The sequence below is a fragment of the Suricata suricatta genome, chromosome 9 (genome assembly GCF_006229205.1).
Source record: "Suricata suricatta isolate VVHF042 chromosome 9, meerkat_22Aug2017_6uvM2_HiC, whole genome shotgun sequence".
NCBI lineage: Eukaryota > Metazoa > Chordata > Mammalia > Carnivora > Herpestidae > Suricata > Suricata suricatta.
Window position 1 is genome coordinate 106,126,933 of NC_043708.1, and position 17,272 is coordinate 106,144,204.

General features: G+C 36.1%; 1 protein-coding gene across 2 annotated transcripts in view; it reads left to right on the top strand.

Annotated features, from left to right (window-relative positions):
• Positions 1–17,272, top strand: part of GLCE (glucuronic acid epimerase) — a 106,088-nt gene that overhangs the window by 53,635 nt on the left and 35,181 nt on the right. The window contains exon 2 of one of the 2 annotated variants that reach the window (XM_029952106.1): positions 2,930–2,995. The exons of the other annotated variant lie outside the window; for it this stretch is intronic. The gene's annotated coding sequence lies outside the window, so the exon portion shown is untranslated. The remainder of the gene's footprint in view (positions 1–2,929; positions 2,996–17,272) is intronic. 2 annotated transcript variants of the gene reach the window in all.

A 17,272-nucleotide genomic window follows, 5' to 3' on the forward strand; every position in this document is an offset into this window, starting at 1 on the left:
CTTCTTTCTTCTATATTTATTTAATTATAATTCTTCTGTAAAAAAGAATTGTCCTTCCCCACATTAACTTATTTTGTTTAATCATTTATTTATATCTATACACACGCATGGATTTTTATTTCATTCTCTGGGTTAGAATCAGTAATAGTGTTGATTTCCTTTGTTTCTCATATTGTTTCAGTTTTGGCCACTGGGAGCCCTTTGAAGTTTGGATCTTTGTCATTTCAACACATCTAGCCAAATGCTCTTTTCCAAAGCTCACTAAGTCAGGTCTTTTCTCCCATATCCCCTTCAGTCTGTTATGTCATTCATTTGTAATTCAGTTAGATCCAGTTTTTCAGTTTGTTTCCATCTTCAAGTTCCCTGACACTCTGGTGTGTGTGTGTTTTTTTAATTTATATTCAATAAAATTCATTCTTTCTGTTGTATAGCTCTGTGAAAATGCATAGAGTCATGTATCTACCAATAAGACTTCCACCATCCACTAAATGTTCTTCTGTTGACCATTTATAATCAACCCTTTTCCCCAGCCCCATTCCCAACCTAGCAAGCACTTATGTGTTTTCTATGCCTTTAGTTAGTTAGCTTTTTCCAGAATATCGTATAAATGGGATCATATAATATAACAGGTAGCCTCTTAGGACTGGCTTCTTTCACTTAAAATGCATTTGATATTCGTCTGCTGCAGAAATCACTAGTTTGTTACTTTTTATTGCTTAGTAGCATTCCCTTGTATTACCAGAGTTGTTTATCCATCTACCTGTTGAGGGACATCTCCGTTGTTTCCCATTTTTGACCATTGCAAATAAAGCCACATTTACATGAAGGTGTCTTTTATTTTTGTTTTTCTTTTCATTTGGGTAAATACTTAGGAGTAGGATTACGGACTTTATTGTAAGTGTATATTCACCTTTCTTAGAAACTGCCAAACTGTTTTCCAAGCAGCTATAGTTTTGCATCCCCACCACTAGAGTATGCGCGTTCTGCTGCTCTGTATGTATCCTTACCAGCACATTAGTATTGTCGGTCCATTTTTGACTTGTATCTGTTCTAATATCTGTGTGGTGGTTTTAATTTGCATTTCCCAAATGACTAATAATGTTATTATTTCTCTTGATTTTTCTCCTTTTATGATCAACCAGGTGGATAGAGTCTTTTGCAATATAGTTTTGATTTAACTAGTTGCTATTATCTCTGATGATTTAGCTGTATTTTATAATAAATGTACATTTCCATTATGAGTTTTGGCTTTCTGTACTTTTTACAGTGGAACAAATGTATGTTTTTGTATAGCTGAGTATTTGAATGATAATTTCACCGTTGTCTAAAGCTAGATTGTTTTATAAGAATCTACTCATAGATTACATCTGTGACTACATAGACATGCAAGGGAAGGTAAAACGTAATAAATTCTGCTAGTGCTAAGGGTTGGCTTTGGATTGACAAATGTCACTGTAGAAAAATCTTAGTGTCCTTGGCGAGATCTTTTCCCCTTTGACTCTCAAATGAACAAACAAACCTGATACTTTCTTGGGACGTCTTTCATGCAGCCTTTGTTATAGTCTTATAACTAATCATTCAATATTAGGTGAAAGAGATTTAAATGTGCCCCAATTTACATAAACATTTAAATTGACAGCTTAAAAATAACATGTTGCTTCATTGAGCCGAATGAATAAAAATGTGTGGAATACTGGTCACCTACGTTCTTGCATTTCAAAGACTACTGCTGAAAAAAGCTATAATTCAGTAATTGAGTTCTTAGTTTAAATTTAGCTTCTATTAGAATGAAGTAAAAATTTTAGTTTTAAAAAGTTTTAGTGAGTGATTTTTACCCTATTGGAGCTTTATACTTTCTGTTTTACAAAGGCCTGTATTTAATCTCTTAGACTGATATGCAGGGATGCCAGGTTATTTAAATAGATTTTTCTGTTTGCTGTATAAGGTCTTTTTAAGAACTTAATATATTATATAAAATGTATGCTTAAGTTGGGAAAATACTATATAAGCTTTAAAGGATAATATTGCTGTCAATCACTGGGTTATCCCCAGTTTCAGCAGGAGGAAGCCAGCTTAAGCAGTATTTTATTTACATGTTTAGATTATGAAAATAATGTTATTATTAGAACTCATCACAAATAGGAAGATGACTTTCTTGTCTGCTTTAGAATGAGCTTTTTTTTTTTTTTTTTAAGTTTATTTTGAGAGAGAAAGAGAGCAAGAGCCAAGGAGGAGCAGAGAAGCAAGAGAGAGTATCCCGAGCTGTCAGTATGGAGCCCAGTGTGTGGCTCAATCCCACCAACTGTGAGATCATGACCTGAACCAAAATCAAGAGTCAGATGCTCAACCGTCTGAACTACCCAGGCACCAATAGAATGAGCCTGTCTCTTTAAGTGCCCTGTTTGATAGTGTGATTATATTACTGATGATTCTAGTGGCTGAACTCAGGGTTGTTGCCGTTAGTATAATCATGGCAGTCTGAATTTAAACCAGCAATTTTTTTTTAACTTAATTTGAGAGAGAGAGCATGCATGAGTCCACATGAGCGGGGGAGGGGCAAAGAGAGAGGGAGAGAGAGAATCCCAAAGTGGCAGCATGCCTAGCATGGAGTCTGATGCCGGCTGGAGGCTCAACCCACTGAGCCACCCAGGTGCCCCTAAACCAGCAAATTTTAAATTGGAAAATGCAAACATTTCTGTAGTGGTTGCTCTTGTCACTGTATATAACTTACATTGACCTGCCTTTTCAGACTTTGTAAATAAATTCTAGATAAGAAAAAGTAGCCTTGTGAGGGGGGGGAGTGTTATATATATTTATGCTATAAATATATTTTATTTCCTTCTTTCCATTTTCCTTGGAACAGCAGGGAAAAAAGAGGAAGAAGGGGTTGTTTTCTAATATTTTGACAGTAGCTTCTTACTTTTTACAGATTAGGAAGGTGAACTCTGTGACTTCATCTGAGTGTGTTTTAGAGCCCAGCCACAAGCGGTTGTGCGTGAGTGACAGTTGCCACTATCAGTTTTATCATCCGTCACTGTTTCAGGAGCCTGGGTGGTTCAGTTGGTTAAGCCTCCGACTTTGCCTCAGTTCATGACCCTGCTATTTGCGGTTCAAGCTTGGGATTCTCTCCGCCTCTATCTTCTCCCCATACCCTCACTTTCGCTTTCAAAATAAATAAAAAGAAATCCCCATTTCTGAATTTTGGGAATTGAGGAAGTGTGGATCTTCACTATTTTTAAAAATTTTTAATGCTTATTTATTTTTGAGAAAAAGGGACAGAACACAAGCAGAGAAAGAGCAGAGAAAGACACACATACCGAATCTGAAGGAGGCTCCAGGCTTTGAGCTGTCAGCACAGAGCCCAATGTGGGGTTTGAACCCACAAACCGTGAGATCATGAAGTCGGAGGCTGAAGTCAGAGGCTTAACCTACAGAGCCACCCAGGTGCCCCCAACTTCCTCTTCTTTTTTTTTTAATGTTTATTTATTTATTTTAAGAGAGAGAGAGTAGGTGCAAACAGGGGAGGGGCAGAGAGAGGGAGAGAATCCCAAGCAGGCTCTGTGCTGTTAGCACAGAACTCATGAACTGTGAGATCATGACCTGAAGCTGAAATCAAGTCCGTAGCTTAACCAACTAAGCCACCCAGGTGCCCCTGTAGTTTACTTGCTTCTGAGCAGCTGTTCTTTGGTTGACTCCAAATCAGGTGCTTTAATTTCCATGTTATTTAACTTAGTCCTCACAATTAGCCCACATGGTATGTATGGTTACCCATATTTCAACAAATAAAGAAATGTGTCCAAAGTAACATAGCTAATAGTGGCAGAGTCAGATTTCAAACCTTTGTTTTTTGAGCTGAAAGTCTGTGCTTATCCATTATACTATACTGCCTCTCCTAAAATGAGGAAAACAATGAAAATCACTAGAAAATCTCTCTGAACATTTAAGCCTCCAGGAGGGAAACTAATAATTAGGTAAGACTGAACTTACCTCAGCCTAGGTAGTGTTTTCTTCAGCCTTAAGGGACTTCACTTTTGGAAGACATCTTTTATACATGTTATATGAGGGAATTGCCAGCAGAATACATATTAATGCTAAAGATATGGTTGAGTCTCCAGTTTATGTCTCAAAAAGGATTCCAGTGATGTTACTGATAAATAGTCTTCTTGAAGATAAAAATCACATGTGAATCAGAAATAATACATTTATGAATTGCCTAGTAGTAAAAACAATTCATTTCAAAACTTCACACTTCTAGTAACTAGTAACTTACTAGTAGTCTAACTAAACTAGAAATGATAGTATAATATTTGTAAAAACAAACTGTTGTATAGCTTGCAAATAATGCCTTAGACTGGTCAATATTTTCATTTTATAGCAGATCAATAAATTTGTGCAGTGATTAAGCCATCTTTATCTTGATGGTATTTTACCTTATAGTGATTTTATACTGTCAAAGTTAACTATATGTAGAATTGTAAGTTTTTCTTAACATTTTCATTGTATTAGTGATCCTATTGTACATTTAATATAAATCCATCTATAGGTCAGTTATTATTTAGTATTTATTTCTAGCATATTAAAATTCTCAAATTAATAAGTATAGAAAATACTTCAAATATTATAAAATTGTATGGGAAGTTGTTTTAGTATATATAATCAGCCAAACTACAGACCCTTTGTTAAAAGTGCTAAATATTAGTTGACATTTGGTACAGAAGAAGTCCAGAATTCCTTATTTCTTTTAATTTTTTAGGGCAAAGTATATTACAGTATTAAGTAGGATTATGTAAAAGCATTACCTGAGTCTGTTTATTTACTTATTATGTATTTGTTTTGCTGTTACATGAAGGTTAGTACAGGCAGTAAGTTAAAAAGGAAAGTACACCCTTAGAAATCAGCACAGTTGAGTGCTTATGTTGGTATAGTCAGTGCTAGTTGTGTGACTTTGGAGAGAGTATTAAACTTCTCTAGATCTTAAATTCTTTTGTCTGTAAAGTAACTAGACTGTGGATTCTTCTTTAAAAATTAAAAAAAATTTTTTTAATGTTTATGTAGGTTTGAGAGAGAGAGCGCATGCATGAGCGTGAGCGCGAGCATGAACCTGGGAAGGACCAGGAGGGAGACTCAGAATCTGAGGCAGGCTCCAGGCTCTGAGCTGTCCGCACAGAACTTGATGCTGGGCTCGAACTAAAGAACCTAGAGATCATGACCTGAGCCAGAGTTGGATGCTTAACTGACTGAGCCACCCAGGTGCCCCTAGACTGTGGTTTCTAAGATTAATCCCACATCTGTGATTCTTGGGCCAGAAATTATGTCTGTACTAAAGCTAATGTAAATGGTGTAGTTGGCCTACTCTGCTTTTCTGGTTCTAACCAATAAATGGGGATTTTTGTTTTGTTTTTATTTTCAGAATGAGCAGCCCAGCACAATTATGCTGGTGAATTTAAGAGCTTATAATATGCTATATACCTAATACAGTACACGTTAAAAAAAATAGTCTTCTTGCCACTAGAAGTAAAAGACTATAACATTAGCCAAATATTTTTTAAGCTTTTTTCTTTTCTTTTTTTTCAGGAAGGAGGTAGAGAAGGGTTAGATTATTTGGACCTCTCTCTGCTTAACATAATGTGGAGTAAGCCCTTAGTATGGGGCATGCCTGCGGTACACTAGGCATCTTTGCATCAGCTCTCATGGGATTCCCTGTCTTCTTAGTCAAGATGTATGTTCTTTACCGCAGAGTTCAGCATCTATATATATGGTCCAATATTCTAAATAATTTGGTTGTTAAAATGATTATAAGGCTTTATTTACTTTTATATATATATATTTTTTTTATAAGGCTTTAAACAGCAGTTTAATGCCTCTTTTCTTTATGTCCAGGTGCCTAGTAGGTGTTCAGTAAACACTTGTTGTTTGGATCATCAAGTATAAGGAATAATAATGTTTTGTGGGATGATAAAGGTTTTGAAACTTTGGTAGACATTAGGTTGAAAGTATAAGAAGAACTTCCTGTGAAGTTTAAAATTTTGAACTTTGACTTTTTTAATTATTTAAAATTCTTTCTCTCACTTTTTTTTTTTTTAATGTGGTGGATCGTGATGTATTTACTAGTATTTATTGAGTACTTTCTATGTGCCTGGCATTAATCACAACCCTTTACATGCATTAACTCGTTAATCCTACTCTATGAGTCATTTCTTTTTTTTTTATGTTTATCTATTTTGATAGAGCCTGTGAGAGTGGGGGAAGAGGCAGAGAGGGGAGGGAGGGAGAGAGAGAGAGAGAGAGAGAGAGAAAGAGAAAGAGAGTGAGTGTCAGTCCAAGCAGGCTCCGTGCTGTCAGTGCAGAGCCCTGTGCGGCAGGACTTGATCTCACGAATCATGAGATCGTGACCTGAGCTGAAATCGAGAGTTGGTTGCTTAACCAGCAGAGCCACCCAGGCGCCCTGAAGTAGTTACTCTTTAAACCCATATGGTATATGAGGAAACTGATATGTAAAGAAGTTAAATAACTTTCTTAAATACAGAGTTAATAAGTGACAGGCCAGGATTCAAACCCAGAAGGAACAATTAGAAGCATACATCCTTAATTACTATGCTAGACAGCTTCCCAGTGTTATATATGTGACGTTTCAGAATTTTGTTGGACTTCAGGCTTTAAATTCATCAAACCTCACACACCCTCATTTCAATTTTTTGCTATTATAGCGATTAGACTATCTTGTGATCATGACATTTTCTGTTGCTAAACTTCTTTTTATTACTTATTAAAAAAATTTTTTTACGTTTATTTATTTTTGAGAGACAGAATGAGACAGAGTATGAGTGGAGGAAGGACAGAGAGAGAAGGAGACACAGAATCTGAAGGAGGCTCCAGGCTCTGAGCAAACATTCAGCACAGAGCCTGATGTGGGGCTCGAACCCACGAACCGTGAGATCATGACCTAACCGACAAATAACACTTTGCTTCCAAACTATTAACATTTTAGAACTATTTTATGAGTAATAAACTTGATTTTGGCAAAGTGCCACACACTGCTATTGTTGGAACTGTCAAGCTAGATAGAATTTTGGATACTGTATTAAGGTCAATAGACATTGAACATAGGATATTTTTATAAAGATCTCATAAACCTGGTCTGGATAAGTCCTGTCTGTCTCACAAATGTACAATGCAGAAGACAGGAAAATCTGAGGCAATAATATAACCAGGTAGTCACTTTAAATGTAGCATTTTTTCTTTGTCCATAGTGTGTATTGCACAACAGTATAGGAATAATGGGGTCTTCAGGAAAATGCCAAGCAGGAAAGTTTATACTACAAGGAATCCCAACCTCTTAGTGAAAATCCAAACATGGCTGCATGGAAACTTTATAAGGACTTCATGTTTGTGTGTATTCCTAACTGTAAATCAGGACTTTAAATATAGATTTCCTGTCTTCAGTCAGAGTAAGTGTGCCAACTAATGAGTATATTGTTGAATGCATGTCAATAGGGAAAAAAAATACACATACCTCACATATGAAATCTTTGCTTATTTAGATCAATGGTGATTGTTGAAATGTACTTTGAGTTAGTTGACCATGTGTGAGCAAGAAATAAATCTGTCTTGCTGAAGTCATTAAAAGTATTGCGAATATTTGTTACTTCCCCCAGGCCTTGATTATCCTGACTCGCCTAATTTGTATGTTCTACAGTAAGGGTATCCAATTAATCAATAGGGGCCCCCTATTTATATATACGCAAACTTTGGAGAGAAAATATCAGTATTAGTGAAGTGTTAGTGAAGCACTATAACAATACAACTCACTAGTCTTAAATATTAACTGCTTGTTCTAGAGCTGATACTAGAGTAGTTATGTCAGAGGAAACTTCTGAAAACACAGCCAGTGGACTGAACTGTTAGATAACTTAATCAGAGCAACTAGCAACTTATTTTTTTCTAGGACATTTAAAAAAATGTGATAATTCTTTATTTTCTCCTTTCCTTCCCCTTGTCCTTCCCCTTCCCCTTTACACAAAGACTTTGGGCCAAGCATAAGTTTTGTAAGAAGCAATCTTCTATGAAGAATGTAGAATGCAGGCAATAAAAGTTAGAGCCAAAATTAATAAAGTAAAAAAACTGCAAAAGGGAGAATCAACACAATCACTACTTTTAACTAAAATGATTACCCCCCCCAGTATTGATGAAGAAAAAAAGTAAAAGCATAAACCTTTTTTTTTTTTAAGAGAGAAAAACAGAGAGTGCATTGCCCATCAGAGGAGGGATCAGAGCATGAGAGAGAAAATCTTAAGCAGGCTCTATGCTTAGGGTGGAGCCTGTTGCAGGGCTTTGTGTGACTTGATCCCACGACCTTGGATCATGGCCTGAGCCAAAAATCAAGAGTCAGAGGCTCACCCAACTGAGCCACCCAGGCACCCCTAAACTTCTAATTCCAGGAATGAAAAAGGGACATCTTAGCAGATCCTTCACATGTTAAAAAAAGAGAAGAGGATTTTAAAAATAACTATGCCAATAGATTTGAAAATTTAGGTGAAATGGACAAATTGCTAAGAAAACAGCACTTATAAAACTTACAAAATCAGAAATCTGAATAGTTTCATATTGATTAGTGAAATTGAGTCTATAATTTGGAATATTTCCACAAATAAATTTCCAGGCTCAGATTGACTCACAAATGAATTCTTCCAAGATTTTTCAGTAGAACTAACATCAGTATTACCAAAACCACTTCAGAGAATAAAAAGAAAATATTTCCCAACCTGTTCTGAGGCTTATATAACCTTAGTATCAACACCTGATAAGGACATTATAAAAAATTTCAAGTCTGTTTTTCTTGTGAATATAGGTGAATGAATTCCAAAATATTAGTAAATCAAACCTAGGTAGGTGAATAGGTCCATGGGTAGGTAGATAGGTATAGAAGTAGATGTCATGACCCAGTTGAATTTAATATAGGAGCACAAATTTGGTCTAACATTCAGAACTCAGTGAATGTAACCAAATTAACAGAAAAGAGAGAATTATGATCATCTCAATAGGTTTTATCAAATGGAAGCATTTGATAAAGTTTACTTATTCATGATTTTATTAAATGCTTATAGCACACTATCAGTAGAATGTTAATTCCTTAATTTAACAGGGAGTTCTACTCATGCCACCCCCAAAATCTGTAGCAAGTAACACATTTAGTGGTAAAATATTGAAAATCTTTATCTCAAGATCAGGAATAAAACAAGGGTGGCTGCTATAACCATTTGTGTCCACTGTTATACTGGAAATTCTAGACCCAAGCTGTTCAACACCATATTTGGCAATTGAAATTTCAGTTAATTAAAATTATAGGTCATCAATCAAACTGACCACATACCACATCTAGGCACATGTGGCTAGTGGCCCACCAAACACAACAAATATAGAACATTTCCATTACCACAGAAAGTTCTGTTGGACAGTGCTGGCCTATGTAGTGTTCTAAGAAAGAAAGCAGAGAGAAAACTGCAGTTATTTACAAATGACATGATTGTTAGAAAGAAAATTCAAAAGTCTACAAACTAATCGAATTAAGAAGTGAATTTTACCACGGTTACCAGATGCAGAATTGACCTGTAAAATCAATTTTAGGCCTGTATACAAGCAGTAGATCAAAAATGAAAATTTTAAAGTGATTCCCTATCAGTATATCAAAAACATCAAATATCCAAACATGTAACAAAAGACCTCTACATCTCCCCAGGTGGATTCAATGCAGTCTCCAACAAAAATCCCAGATTTCGTAGTTGTTGTTGTTTAATGGAGAAGCTGGCTCCATTTCTTTTATGGAAATGCAAAGGGTCAAGAATAGCTAAAATAGTACTGAAGAATAACAAAACTAGAGGATTTATACTGCAAGATACCACGATTATAAGGTGACAGTAATACAGACAGTATGGTTCTACCACAAGTAAAGACAAATCAGTGAAACAAAACAGAGCCAACAGACATGTAGTCACTTGATTTACATTAAAGATAACATTGCAGTACAGAAGGAAAGGATGTTCTTTTTAATAAATTGTACTGGCTCTATTAGACATACACATGGGGAAACAAAAAGATGAATCTTGACCTTGACTTCAAACCATACAAAGAAACATAGATGAGTTAATAATACATATGAAAAGTAAAATAATAAAGCTTCTGAAAGAAAATAATATCCTAAAATGTTTTCTTAAATGAGATGTAATTGATTAATATTAGTGTCATGTGTATAACATAGTGATTCAACATGTGTATACATTAAGAAATGTTCACCATGAGCTGCTCAGTCAGTTAAGTGTCTGACTTCATTCGGCTCAGGTCATGATCTCATGGTTCGTGGGTTCAAGTCCTGTGTCACGCTCTGTACTGACAGCTCAGAGTCTGAAGCCTGCTTCAGATTCTTTGTCTCCCTTTCTCTGTGCCCTCCCCTGCTTGTGCTTTGTCTCCCTCTTTCTTTCTCTCAAAAATAAATAAATGTTAAAAAAAAAAAAAAAAAGATCTCACCATGGAAAATGTAGTTACCATCTGTCACCATACAAAATTATTACAGTATCATTGTCTATATTCCCCATGTTATACTTTACATTCTTATGACTGATTTATTAGAAAAATTTTTGTATCACTTATTTATTATTGAGAGACAGAGCATAAGCATGGGAGGGGCAGAGAGAGAGAGAGAGAGACAGAGAATCCGAAGCAGGCTCCAGACTCTGAGCTGGTCAGCACAGAGCCTGACACAGGGCTCCAACTTACAAACTGCGAGTTTGTGACCTGAGCCGAAGTTGGACGTTCAACTGACTGAGCCACCCAGGCACCCCTTGACTGATTTATTTTATAATTGGAAGTTGATACTTCTTAATCCCCTTCACCTATTTTGCCCTCCCCCACCTCTCTCCCCTCTGGCAGCCACCCATTTATTTTCTGTATATGAGTCTATTTTTGTTTTGTTATCTTTGTTCATTTGTTTTTTTATATTCTACATGAGTGAAATCATATTTGTCTTTCTTTGACACATTTCCATTCATACAATATCTTCTAGGTCCATCTGTGTTGTTACAGTATCAAGATTTAATTCTTTCTTTATGGCTGAATAATATTCCATTTTATATGTATACCACTTTTTTTTTTTACTCATTCATGTATCTGGCTGGGAAATACCCAGAAGTGGAATTACTGGATCATACAGTATTTCGATTTTTCCATTTTTGAGAAACCTCCATACTGTTTTTCATACTGACTGTACCAGTTCACATTTCTACCAGCAGGGCATGAGGGCCTCTTTTCTCCACATCCTTAAAAATACTTGTTATTCTTGTTTTTATTTCTGTTCGTTTTTATTTTTGTTTTTTTTTAAATTTTTTTAACTAGCCATTCAGACACCTGTGAAGTGATATTTTGTTTTGATTTGCATTTCCCTGATGATTAGTGATGTCGAGCATTTTTTCATATGTCTGCTGGCCAGTTGTATGTCTTCTTTGGAAATATGTCTATTCAGGTCCTCTGTCTGGTTTTTAATCAGATTGTTTGCTTTTTTCATATGAATTCTTTATATATTTTGGATTTAACCCCTTATTAGAACACTTTGCATATATCTTCTTCCATTCAATAGGTTGCCTTTACAGTTTGTTGATGCTTTCCATCACTGTGCAATAGCTTTTAGTTTGTGGTGGCCCCAGTTTATTTTTGCTTTTGTTGCCCTAGCTTGAAGAACATATCCAAAAAAATATTAATAAAGACAGTATTCAAGAGTTTATTGTTAGTATTTTCTTTTAGTTTTATGGTTTCGGATCTTACATTTAGGTCTTTAATCCATTTGAGTATATTTCTGTATATGGTGTAAGAAGTGGTCCAGTTTCATTCTTTTGCTTGTATCTGTCCAGTTTTCCCAACTCCGTTAATTGAAAAGATTGTCTTTTCCCCATTGTATATTCTTGCCCCCTTTGTTGAAGATTAATCATGTAAGCATGGGTTTGTTTCTGGGCTCTCCGTTCTCCCATTGTTCCATGTGTCTCTTTTTGTGCCAGTACAGTACTGTTTTGATTACTATAGTTTTACAGTATAGTTTGAAATGTGAGTGTGATACCTCCAGCTTTTTTCTTTCTCAAGATTGCTTTGCTATTTGGGTTTTTTTTTTTAATTTTTTTTGTGGTTCCATAACAATATTAGGATTACTTGTTCTAGTTCTGTGAAAAGTTCTATTGGAATTTGGATAGGAATTGCATTGAATTTGTAGATTGCTTTAGTAGTATGGACATTTTAACAATACGAATTCTTCCAATCCATGAACATGGTTTATCTTTCCATTTGTTTGCATCATTTTTAAAGTTTTTTTAAATGTTTATTTTTGAGAGAGACAGCATGAGCAGGAGAGGAGCATAGAAGAGAGATGGAGACACAGAATCTGAAGCAGGCTCCAGGCTCTGAGCTGTCAGCACAGAGCCTTATGTGGGGCTCAAACTCACAAATTGCAAGATCATGACTGAGCCGAAGTTGGATACTTGACCAACTGAGCCACCCAGGCACCCCTGTTTGCATAATTTTTAATTTCTTTCATCAGTCTCTTATAGTTTTCAGAGTATAGTTTTCCTCCTCCTTGGTTAAATTTATTGTTGGTATTGTATTCTTTTTGATGCAAGTGTAAATAGGATTGTTCTGGCATTTGTTGTTAATGTCTAGAACACATGTTTCTAAATATTTTTGTATCCTGCAACTTTTCTGAATTTACATATTAGCTCTTTTTTTTTCGGTGGAGTCTTTGGAGTTTTCTATGTACAGTAGTATCATGTCATGTGCAGGTAGTGACTGTTTTACTTCTTTACCAATTTGGATGCCTTTTATTTCTTTTTTCTTGTCTGATTGCTGTGGCTAAGACTTCATTATTTTGTTGAATAAACGTGGCAAGAGTGGGCCTCTTTCTTGTCTACGTTTTGATCTTTGAGGAAAAGCTTTCAGCTCTTTACCATTGAGTATGATGTTAGCTGAAGGTTTGTGTGTGTGTGTGTGTGTGTGTGTGTGTGTGTGTGTGGTGTTTTTGATTTTGATGCCATGGTAATGCTGGCCTCAGAATGAATTTGTTAGCATTTCTTTCTCTTCCATTTTTAAAAGAATAGTTGAAAGGAGAGGCATTTACTCTTTAAATGTTTGGTAGAATTCACCTGTGAGGCCATCTGGTCCTGGACTTTTGTTTGATTCAATTTCATAACCAATAATCTCAGATTTTCTGTTTCTTCCTGATTCCGTCTGGGAGGATTATATGTTTATCATTATGTAATGCCTTTATTTGGCTCTTGTTACAATGCTTGTTTGAAAGTCTGTTTTGTCTCATGTATTACTCCCCCAGGTTTTTTTTTTTTTGGCATGAAGTATACATTAAAATTAAGAAATTCTGGGGTGCCTGGGTGGCTCAGTCAGTTGAATGTCTGGTCAGCTCAGGTCATGATCTCACGGTTCGTGGGTTTGAGCCCCACATCAGGCTCTGTGCTGACCACTAGCTCAGAGCCTGGATCCTGTCTTCAGATTCTGTGTCTTCCTTTCTGACCCTCTCCTGCTCGTACTGTCTGTCTGTCTGTCTGTCTCTCCCCCTCTTCCCCTCTCCCCCTCTTCCCCTCTCCCTCTCCCCATCCCTCCCTTCCTCCTCCCCCACCTTCTCTCTCTCTCTCTCTCAAAAATAAATAAAACATTAAAAAAATTAAAAACAAAAAGAAATTCTGTTCACTGGGGTGCCTGGGTGGCTCAGTTGGTTAACTGTCCAACTTTTGATTTTAGCTCACATCTTGATCTCAGGGTCTTGAGTTCAAGCCCCACTTTGGGCTCTATGCTACGTGTGAAACCTACTTAAAAAAAAAGTAATTCTGTTCACTAAAATACAGTTAAGAGTGAAAAGGCAGACCACAGAATGGGAAAAAGATATTTGCACTTGGAAAAAAAGGTATTTGCACTTGAAAAAAAAGGTATTTGCAGAAAACTTAGCCAGAATATACTAAAAACTCCTATACCACAGTAGGAAGACAGACAACCCACTAGAAAAATGGGCAGAATGCTTAAATGGTCAATTCACAGCAGAAGGTCTTCAGAAAGTATACAGACATATTAAAAGATCCTCAATCTCATTAGTCATTTGCAGTGTACAGATTAAACCCATGATGTGATACCGCTGCCTATCCTACAGAATGGCTAGAATTCAAGGACTGATGCTGTCAAATGTTGATGAGGATGTATTGCATTTGCAACTAATTTTCCCCAGCTGGTAGGAATAAGCATTGTTTTAACCACTCTGCTTAATACTTTTCTTTTTTCTCTCACTACAGCTGAACTTAATCATACTTGTACCATATGACCTTACAATTTCACTCTTAGGTATATGTCCAACAGAAATATTAACATATTTCTCCAAAACACACATGGTAAGAGTGTTCATAGAGCACTATCCATACAGCGCCAAACTGGAGTCCATCCAAATGTTCACAACCAGCAAACTGGATAATTAAATAGCGGCATATTTATGTAACGGAGTACCATGCAGCAGTGAGAGTACATGAACTATTGTAGTACCTAGCCACAAGGATGGGCCTCAGGAACAAATGTTCAGGAGAAAAAGCTAGTCACAAAAGATTGTGATTCCAGTTATATAAAGTCTGAAAACAAGCAAATCTGATTTATTGTGTTAGAAGTCAGGAGAATTATTACTTTGAAGGAAAGAGAGAAATAACAGAAGATCTTCTGTGTAGCTGGTTAAGGAAGTTCTATTCTGATAGCTTACTATAAGCATTTAATAAAATGACTAGATTAATTTTATCAAATGCTTTTATTTGATAAAAGCTATTGACATGATACAGTTTTCCTCTCTTTTTCTTTTAATTTGAATTCTGAATGTTAAACTAGACTTGTGTTCTTGTACTATATACATATATATATTTTTTTTTACATTTGTTTATTTTTGAGAGACAGAGCATAAAGAGAGGAGGGACAGAGAGAGAGGGAGACACAGAATCCAAAGCAAACTCCAGGCTCTGAGCTGTCAGCACAGAGCCCAAAACAGGAATCGAACCCACTAACATGAGATCATGACCTGAGCTGAAGTCGGATGCTCAACCGACTGAGCCACCCAGGCGCCCCTCTTGTACTATATTTCTTGATCTGGGTATTGGTTACAGAGGTGCATTAACTTCATGAAAATTAAGCTATATACTAGCATATCATACTGTGATAAAAGACTTTATTTAAAAACCTTAATAAAAAAATGAAAATGATACTTGGAGAGTTAGTCAAAAATCTACATGTTCAGTTTATAAGAAGAGATAAAGAAAAATTTGTATTTCCATAGAAGATTATCCTCAGTCATGCTTGATTTTGAATGTACTTTGTAGTAGGAGCACCTGTGTGGCTCAGTTGGTTAAACATCGGACTTCGGCTCAGGTCATGATCTCAGGGTTTGTGGGTTCAAGCCTATGTTGAACTCTGTGCTAACAGCTCAGAGACTAGAATCTGCTTCAGATTTTGTGTCTCCCTCTTTCTGCCCCTACCGTCTTGTTCTCCTCTCTCTCTCTTTCAAAAATGGATAAACATTAAAAAAAAAAATTTACTTTGTAGAATAATAACATTTTATGAGGTAGTTTAGTAATTAACACATGCCTCCATGAAGTCAGCAACAAATACAAGTGAGACTTTTTAAGTGTGCAAAACAATGGCATAATAATCAAATAGAACTTGTTAGTGGTAAAAATGAACTTCTCAACTTCACTTCTTTTTTAGTTGTAGTTTTTCACATACTGGGTAAAAGTCAATCCAGGATAATGATCTCTGAGAGAAGGGAAATGAATGGGGGCCCACAGTGTTTCTAAGCCACAGTGCCGATAGGTGGAAGCTAAACAGCCCCGGAGTCTCACAGGATTGGGTTTTGGGTTCAGAGATGACAAGCTAAAATTTTAGGGCAAAATATTGGAAAGCAAAGAACTGTAGAAGTGGAGAACTCCAGGGACCTGGAGAGCGTCCCTTCAAGTCTTTGGCTATCAATCTGTGTTTACATGTGAAGTAACTGTTCAACACTAAGAAAAGAACCACTGGAAAGAGTAGGAGGAAAAGCCCTCAGAGATCACAGAGAATAAGTTGGCCACATTAGCCAGAATGGAAAGACCTCCTAATAGGCATTGGATAAAGTCTTAAGGACACGGCTCTGGACCAAAAACTACAGTAGTAGCCCTTCCTTATCTGCGGTTTTACTTTCTGTGGTTTCAGTTACCCATGGTCAACTGTGCTCCAAAAGCAGGTTCTCCTTCTGATCTATCATAAGGTCAGTAGTAGCCTAATGCTACATCACAGTGCCTGTGTCAGTCACCTCACTTAATCTTATCACATAGGCATTTTATCATCTGACATCATCATAAGAAGTGTGAGTATAGTACGATAAGATATTTTGAGAGAGACTACATTCTCATAATTTTTATTACAGTATATTATCATAATTGTCTTATTTTATTATTGTTAATTTTTTACTGAGCCTAATCTATAGATTAAACTTTATTAGAAGTATATGTGTTTAGGAAAAAACATATATAGGTTTTAGTACTAAGTGCAATTTCAAGCATCTACTAGATATCTTAGAAAGTATCTCCCACAGATGAAGGGGGACTATTGTACTCTGGTCCCATGTATCAAAATTTAAAAAGTAAACCTTGAAACTATCAAACTGTTTCCAAGCAATTGAACTACACCCAGATCAAATCTCAAAAACACAGGAATTCAGAAAAATCTAAACCATATGATCCACCAATCCCACTTCTGGGTATTTATCTAAAAGAATTGAAATCAAGACTTTGAAGAGAGATTTGCACTTCTGTGTTCATTTAAGTATTATTCACAGTTGCCAAGAGGTGGAAGCAACCCAAGTGAATGGTGTATGTATACACAGTAGAATATTATTTGGCCTTTAAGGAGGAATTCTGTCCTGCAGCAACATAAATGATCCTTGAGGACATTATGCTAAGTGATAGAAGCCTGTCCCAGAAAGACAAGTACTGCATGATTCCTCTTATATGAGGTATCGATCTAAAAGTAGTCAAACTCATAAAAACAGGAAGTAGAATAGTGATTGCTAGGGGCTGGAGCTAGGGGGAAATGGGGAGTTGCTATTTAATGGGTATAATGTTCAGAAATCTGCTGTACAACCTTGTGCTTATATTGTATTATACACTTAAAAGTTGTGGATAAAATAAATTGCACAAATTCATTTGTGAACTCCTATTTTCTATGAATACCA